This window comes from Chiloscyllium plagiosum, chromosome 7 (genome assembly GCF_004010195.1).
Source record: "Chiloscyllium plagiosum isolate BGI_BamShark_2017 chromosome 7, ASM401019v2, whole genome shotgun sequence".
In the NCBI taxonomy this organism is placed as follows: domain Eukaryota; kingdom Metazoa; phylum Chordata; class Chondrichthyes; order Orectolobiformes; family Hemiscylliidae; genus Chiloscyllium; species Chiloscyllium plagiosum.
The window spans coordinates 56,534,986-56,543,714 of NC_057716.1; the positions used below are offsets into that span (position 1 = coordinate 56,534,986).

At 41.2% G+C, this 8,729-nt stretch overlaps 1 non-coding gene across 1 annotated transcript; it reads left to right on the forward strand.

Moving 5' to 3' along the window:
- The first annotated feature begins 8,530 nt into the window (after positions 1-8,530).
- LOC122552063 lies at positions 8,531-8,649 on the forward strand. Its single transcript, XR_006312286.1, has one exon. It is a non-coding gene; the product is annotated as a 5S ribosomal RNA (ribosomal RNA).
- The last annotated feature ends 80 nt before the right edge of the window (positions 8,650-8,729 follow it).

Here is an 8,729-nt window from a genome sequence, read left to right on the forward strand (position 1 = left end):
AAGACAGATTAACTTGAGGTTCAGGGGCAATGGAGGAATTAGGAAAATCTAGCAAAGCTAGAGTCAATGGGAATCAGAGGACAAACTCTTTACTGGTTGGAGTCATACCTAGCACAAATGAAGATGACTGTGGTCATTGAAGATCAGTCATCTCAACTCCAAGATATCTTTTCAGAAATTCCTCAGGGTAGTGTCCTAGACCCAACCATCTTCAGCTGCTTCATTTATGACTTTCCCTCCATCATAAGGTTAGAAGTGATGTTCGCTGATGATTGCATGACATTCAGTATCATTCACAGCTCCTCAGATACTGTAGCAATCCATCCCTAAATGCAGCAAGGCGTGGACAACATCCAGGCTTCAGCTGTCAAGAGACAAGCAATATTCATGCCACACAAGTGTCAGATAATAACGATTTCTAACAAAAGAAAATCTAACCATCACCCATTGACATTAATAGTATCACCATCATTGAATCCCCCATTTTCAACATCCTGGTGGTTACCATTGACCAGAACCTGAATTGGAAAAGCTATATAAATACTGTCACTACAAGAGCAGGCCAGAGGGTAGGAATCCTGTGGTGAATTATTCACCTCTTGACTCTCCAAAGCCTGTCAATCACCTACAAGGCTCAAGTCAGGGGTTTGATGGAAAACTCCCCACTTGCCTGAATGAGTGTAGCTCCAACAATATCAAAACGTTTTGACACCATCCAGGACAAAGCAATTCACTTTATTAGCACCTTATCCACAAGTATCCATTCCCTCCACCACCAACGCTCAGTCACAGCAATGTGTACCATCTACAAGATGTACTGCATAAATTCACTAAGGCTGTTTTGGCAGTGCTTTCCACCCCATAACCATGATCATTGAGAAGGACAAGAATAGCAGCTACATGGGAACATCACCAACTGCATGTTCCCCTCTAGGTCATACACAAACCTGACTGTGAAATATATCATCATTCCTTCAGTTCCTTGGGATCAAAATCCTGGAACTCCCTTCTTAATGGCACTGTGTTTGCACCTGCAACAAATAGACTGAGAAGAAACAATTAAACCTGCAGATTAGATAGGGGAAGAATATTTCTCTAGATTTGATAAATTGTCAAGTATGGGTGCATAGATTGGATTTTGTTTTGCAGTGTGTTTTGAAATCTTTCAAATTGTGTATTATATTTAGACAGTTTGCTTTAATTTATTATTCTGTATGTAAAAAACTTCTGTTGTATTTTTCTGACAAATTTGCAGCCCGATGTGCTTACATTTCAGTGTAAGACCACCATGTAAAATTAAGAAAAAAACAACATACGATCAATCAAGCCAGATTTCATGTTGGTTTTGGACTTGCTCAATAGTAATTTAGCTGAGATCATAACTATGCCATTAGTCATATTGGAGGGGTCTTCCCTTGTATTCCAAGCAAACATTATTGTGCGCTCTGAGGACTTGGAAGGATTCAGAAACTCATGAGTTCTCTAGTATATAAGTGTCATGGAAGTTCCCAGGATATATGACACAGACCTCCAGAATGTGACATCAATACTTACATACAATTTGAACATTGATGGAGTGGAAGTCTTACATATTGGAGAACTCTATAGGTTGATACTTCTTTCCCCAGAACTCCATGGGTATCCTCCTGATAAGCCACTGATATTTAATGCCCAAACCACCAGGCCTAACCATGGCTCACCCCCAGACTTATGAGAATATCCATGACTGAGTATGGCCTAATCCCTGAAATTATAGCTCCGCAGTATCCTAAGTAAAGTACCTGTAATTCTTGGATTTGTTACACTTCACCTGCAGGATTGACTATGGCCAATCTAAAATTGCATCGACATGGATCCTTAGACACTGGGAGGATCAAGCAACTGACTGACTGTAGCCAACTCTATGAACTGGACTTAGATAAGCCCTTTGACTGACTTTGGTCCACTAAGTATGGTCCTCTTTGACTTTCAGACATTGCCATTCAATTGAAGCTCGGGCAGTTGGTTTGCTATATGAGCTGCTGACACTCAATGTTGATATGACTTTTTAAAACTTAATTTTGGGCCCCACTGTCTGGGCTGATGTTTATTACTGATTCCTAGTTTCCTTTGAGAATGTGGTGGAGCATTTGCTTTCTTGAACTACTGTAATCCAACTTTGATGAAACAGTGTGCATAAAGTGACATGTTCACTGCCTTAACTGTTTAGTGCTCCAAATCATGACAAGTTGTCTGCCTCTCCCTATGTTCTGAAAAAAAAAGCAATGCAGAGGCTGGCAGCCTCCAAGGAAAGAGCAAGTGACTGTGAAGAAATGAAGCTAAGACTCATAAGATGCATCCTGTGTACATGAATCAGAATTCCTGCAGTCCAGAAACAGACCATTCAGCCCATCGAGTCTACACTGACCCTCCTAAGAGCATCCCACCCTGACCCATCCTATCCTGCAGCCCTGCATTTGCCATGTTAACCCACCTAGCATGCACATCCCAGGACACTGTTAATAATTTAAAATGGCCAATCCATCTAACCTGTACATCTTTGGACTAGGGGAGGAAAGTAGAGGACTCGGAGGAAATCCACGTAGACGCAAGGAGAATGTGCAAACTCTGCACAGACAGTCACCTTCAAGTAGATTTAAACCTGGATCCCTGGCACTGTGAGACAGCAGTGCTAACCACTAAGCCACTGTGCCAGCTACAAGCCACCATGCTGCCCACTGCCAACATACCACCCATAATATGCATGCGATTCCCTTCACACCAAGTAAACCAGAAGCAGTATGAAATTCATAGTCGCTTTTGACCTACAAAGTAATGTACTGAAAGGCTGACGTTGTATTAGAATTGAACTGAGAACAGACAGGATACTGTGGTGAGGTTGGTGGCTTGCTGATGCTGACTTTTGTGGATTAGGCTGGAGGAGGAGAAAGTGAGGACTGCAAATGCTGGAGATCAGAGTCAAAAAGGGTAGGGCTGAAAAAGCCACAGCCGGTCAGGCAGCATCTGAGGAGTAGGAGAGTTATTGTTTTGAGCATAAGCTCTTCGTCAGGAATGACATTCATGATAAAGAAATTTGCTTTTCCAGTGCCACACTTTTTGACTCTGGATTAGTTTAGAGCTGGATGGTGTCCATAGTATGCTGGCACCTTGTGATGGGAGTTCAATGAAGACCAGATGAGCAAGTGGTGAGCAGTTGTTACCAGGAAACTGCTAGCCTTTCATGTTGGGAATTGATGCCATCTAGTTTCTTAAAGAAGGTGAGGAGAATTTGAAGTGCCATATAAATGAGACAAACAGGGCTAAAAGTGAGAGCAGAATATATGTAAATGAGGTAGTCACCAATTAATTGTGACATTCTGAACTTACCTTTAAAGCTAAATGGGAAAATTGAGTAATTTTTGATTTTCCCATTCTTGCTGCATTTTAGCCTTACTTTTCTGCCATTGCGCATGCTGCTCAAAGGAGAGGAAAATTCTATCTTATTTTTTCTCGTTCTTCTCTTTGTCAGTGTTGGTTAACCTGCTGAGGGCCACCAATTTTATGTTACATTCAGAATTGGAGGAATGCATTCTCTCATGTCGAGGTCACAGTCAGTTGTTTAATTCAGTTTTCCAACATGGGCAACCGTATGCTTTGTTTATATAGTACAAAAGATCCATCAAGTAGGTTTCGTTAACAAAGACAGAAATATTGATTCATTATGAAACAAAACTTTTTCATATTGTTGTGGGAAAAGATCTGCCACCCTGCCTACACACAGCATGGCCACACAGAACACAGAAAAGCATGCCTGTCCAAACCATACAAGAAATACCCAGAATGCCTTAGCATTGACCAAACAGGCTGACAAGGGAAACCAGACATGACCACAGTCACTCACAGACCAGGAAATACACTTCCCAAGACAAACTAACAATAAGTTTCCTGGACCTAATAAACATAGCTGTCCAAAGCTGTAAGGACAGTCTCGTACTCCAGTGATACCAAAGCCGCACAAAGCTCAGGTCAACTGGAGAGGCATCAAAATAACTCGCTTGCTGGACAGCAACAATGGAAACACCTTACTGCCGAGGAAAGGGACATTCTCACCTACCCTCAAAGAGAGCTGGAATCTCCTGATCCCATTAAGAACTGATTGATGCTGCCAGAGGCTTCATTGTTAAGGACATTCTTCTGATAACTGCTTTGCCATTATCACCATTGTAACTTGATTACTTGACTATCAAGACCATTGTATTTTCACTATTTTTAATTAGCATCATTGTACTGTATTGCTATAAAACTTGGCTTGATTCTCAGCTCAGAGAAGAGAGTTTTGGCTACCTGGACAGACTGTCTGTGCTGTTTCAGCTTGGTCAATTTCTCTTCAGCGATATCGCTGTGTTAATAAACCATTTGTTAATTTCACTTCAATCTGCGTTTTGTGATCTTTCTCTGACAATTGGTTAACACACTAAGTTTTCAAATGAATGTGCAAATATTTATACCTCTAAATAACCCAAACACACAGACACATGCATGGTGAAAGAAAAGAGATAGATTTCTCTACCTGCAGAAGTTCACTTTGGTGTAAAGACTTTGGTTAATAATATTTAGATTATGAGAGTACATTTGACTGGGTGTGAAATATTCAGATGGCTATCAAGCTGGAATTCTAACACAGATTAGTCGCTAGATATGTACTGTAGTCTGCAGGGTCTTGCAAATGCTCTTCAAGCAGACAGTCAGATTTCACACTAGATTCAAAACAGAAGCACTTCAGAAAGGCATGAAGATGAGTTAGGCTGCCTTTTCCTCAAAAAGCTTTTACTCAACTGAAAACATTGGAATCTGGAGAATGTAAGTGTAAAATGCTGTTCAAACAGAAACTAACTTTCCAAGAGTCATTAAACCCAGGCAGGTGAGCCTCCCTAATTAAGCCCATCAATTAGTTAAAACCATGTGGTATCTCCGAAGTTCCTTGTGAAAGAATGTTCCAATATCCAAAGCGCCCTTTAAAATAAGCGATCTGGGTGTCTACAGAACTCAAAATAAATCAATGCTTCCATAATCCTTCAACATTCAAGTCCTCAAAATATATTGAATATGAAACCTTCATAACAATACCGTTTTTTTTTAAATGGTTATCATCTCTTTGGGTATAATTATTTTGTTGATGATGTTAACTTTTTTTCTTAGTAGTGATACACCAACCAATGGAAAACGTTTGTTCCAACTTAGTGAATCAAAATCTTCAAAATTTTATACACGTTTATTAGCTCTCCTCTTATAATTTTTTGTTCAAAAACACCCCTGTTTTCCTAGCATCCTTTTATAGTTAATGCTTTGCATGTCAATCATCTATATGATTATTGTGTGCAAGCACAGGAATCACCATCACCAAGTTCACCTCCAAGTCAGATACCATGTCATATGTTTTTATGTTACCTGCCCACTTTTAATGATCTGAGCATCTGAATATCTAGATTTCTCTATTTTCTGCCAGTGTTGGCATTAAAAAGTACATATCCTAAGTTCATGCTTCTCATCAATATGTATCACCTTACATTTCATAACATTCTGTTTAATTTAACATATCTATCCAATTTACTGACAACAGCCTTCTAAAGTCAATTAAAGTTCTCTTCACATTTGAAGCTGTTGGATATATTTGGCCTGACTTTAAGCATTATATAATGGAAAGAAGTCCCCTTACTCTCTCTGCTACAATCACCTCTGTAATAATATTAAGTTGGAAAGGTGACGAGCTTTAAAAAGCTTTTAGTAATGGTTCACCTCGACTTTGCCATTCAGTTCCAGCCCTAAATTAAAATCAGGATCCATGTCTAGTATTACTACAATGGCAGCCATGATAACAATGTTGGATGTCAGGCTTCTGATCTTTTCTGCTTTTTGCTTGAATGGATAACTTAACTCACTCCTTGCAAAATGTCTGTTAGTAATAGGAAGAAGGTGGTGGCCCTATTGAAAGACTGAAACTCCCAACTAAGCATCATTTTACAATGTTGCCAAATTTTTCTATGGCTTCTTCCCTTCCCACGAAATCACAGAATTGTTACAATGCAGAAGGAGATTGTTTGACATAAAGTGTCTGTACCAGCTCTCTCATTATACTCCCTGTAATATTTCATCTCTATAATGTATCCGCCAACTCATCAACTCCAAGAGACTACTACATTCAGATAATCCTGGCCTATTGATCATTGCCAATTTTAATCATCCCAACATGCTGAGCATGTCTTCTGTTGCCTCGGCCCTCAACCCTGCACACCTTTCCTACACTTTTACATTTCTCTAATTTGCTTTCCTGTTTTAAAATACTTCTTAAAATTTACCTTTTTTTTACCAAGCTTTACATCATTGGCATGGATATCTACTTATATAGTTGAGTGTAATAATTTGCTTTATAATACTTCTAAAGCACTTTGGAATGTTTTAATATGTTCAAAGTGAATATCAATACAATATGTTGTTGTTGACACACTGCTGCATATGAAAAGGAGCATTACACAGTTTGTTCTTCAGCTTCATTCAGAAATCTGTAAATATGTCAATCTTCCAAAACTAAAAATAAATCATAACACAACATATCTGATAAAGAAATAAAATATGTCAACCAGCATCATTTATGCTTCTTCGTCCTTCTCCAATTTGAACCTCCCTAACCTTGGAAATCAAGCTTTTTAACCCTTGGAGTATACAATTGCTTCTTTGCAATAGGTGAAATGATGCTACAGAATGTTATCAACAGAATATACTCAAAGCAAATAATCCCATGGCCTCACTTTATACTTTCTCACCATCACATCTTATTCTGCTCTGTGGGCTACAATCTCTGTGTCAACAATATTCCAATGCTGTGGTCTAACAGTAACTACGACTGTCCACAAAGGACTTAGTCTTTACAGAAATACATTTTTACAGCATTTTATGTGAGTCTTTAATTTCTGTTTTTTTAAAAAAATAACGTTAAGGATGTTTTGCGCAAAAAGAATATTGAGGTGAAGGAGGGAATTAAATGTTAGACAATAGACAATAGGTGCAGGAGTAGGCCATTCACCCCTTCGAGCCTGCACCGCCATTCAATATAATCATGCAGGTACAGCAAGTAGTGAAGAAGGCTAATAGCATGCTGGCCTTCATAACAAGAGGAATTGAGTATAGAAGCAAAGAGGTGCTTCTGCAGCTGTACAGGGCCCTGGTGAGACCACACCTGGAGTACTGTGTGCAGTTCTGGTCTCCAAATTTGAGAAAAGACATTCTGGCTATTGAGGGAGTGCAGCGTAGAGTGCAGCTGATCATTCCTAATCAGTATCTTGTTCCTGTCTTATCTCCATAACCCTTGATTCCATTATCTTTGAGAGCTCTATCCAACGCTTTCTTAAATGAATCCAGAGAGTGGGCTTCCACTGCCCTCTGGGGCAGAGCATTCCACACAGCCACCACTCTCTGTGTGAAGAAGTTTCTCCTGAGCTCTGTCCTAAATAGTCTACCCCGTATTTTTAAGCTGTGTCCTCACCCATCAGCGGAAACATGTTTCCTGCCGCCAGAGTGTCCAATCCTTTGATCATCTTATATGTCTCAACCAGATCCCCTCTCAGTCTTCTAAACTCAAGGGTACACAAGCCCAGTCGCTCCAGTCTTTCAGTGTAAGGTAATCCCGCCATTCCAGGAATTCACCTCGTGAACCTACGCTGCATTCCCTCAATAGCCAGAATGTCTCTCCTCAAATTTGGAGACCAGAACTGCACACAGTACTCCAGGTGTGGTCTCACCAGGGCCCTGTACAGCTGCAGAAGGACCTCTTTGCTTCTATACTCAATCCCTCTTGTTATGAAGGCCAGCATGCTATTAGCCTTCTTCACTACCTGCTGTACCTGCATGCTTACCTTCATTGAGTGGTGTACAAGAACCCCCAGATCTCTCTGTACTGCCCCTTTACCTAAATTGATTCCACTTAGGTGGTAATCTGCCTTCCTGTTCTTGCCACCAAAGTGGATAAGGATCCATTTATCCACGTGAAAGTGCATCTGCCATGCATCTGAGCACTCACCTAACTTGTCCAGGTCACCCTGTAATCTCCTAACATCCTCATCACATTTCACCCTGCCACCCAGCTGATGAAATTTGCGAATGTTATTGCTAATACCATCTTGTATATCCTGAAGATAGATTGTAAAAAGCTGCGGTCCCAGTACTGATCCGTGCGGTACCCCACTGGTCAGTGCCTGGCATTCCGAAATGGAGGGGTGGAGGAGTGTGGAAGGATGAGAGAATGCAGGCTGCGGCCCTATGAAGCAGGGGGAGGGCTTGCAGTTCGCCTGTGTGGGGATGTGGGAGACTACAGGAGCCTGGCGGCCAAGGGCTGGCTGAAAGGCAGCTGGAGGGACGGAGGGAGGGAAGCACGCACGGAGGAGGAAGAGCAAAGAGAAAAGAGAAAAAAAAGCCAAAGGGGATAAAGAGAAAGAGCAAGAAAGAAAATGTGGCTGGCCAGCACGCCTTGAAGTAGGGAGAAAAGGCAAGGGCCAGCGCCTACGGCCATACTAGTCTGAAAACGCCCGATCTCGTCTGATCTCGGAAGCTAAGCAGACTCAGGCCTGGTTAGTACTTGGATGGGAGACCGCCTGGGAATACCAGGTGCAGTAGGCTTTTTCCGCCAGCAGTGGCTGCTCAAGTCACCCCTCTGCACTTGTCTTGTGCCAGGCAATGGAGCGGCAGGTTATTTCTGC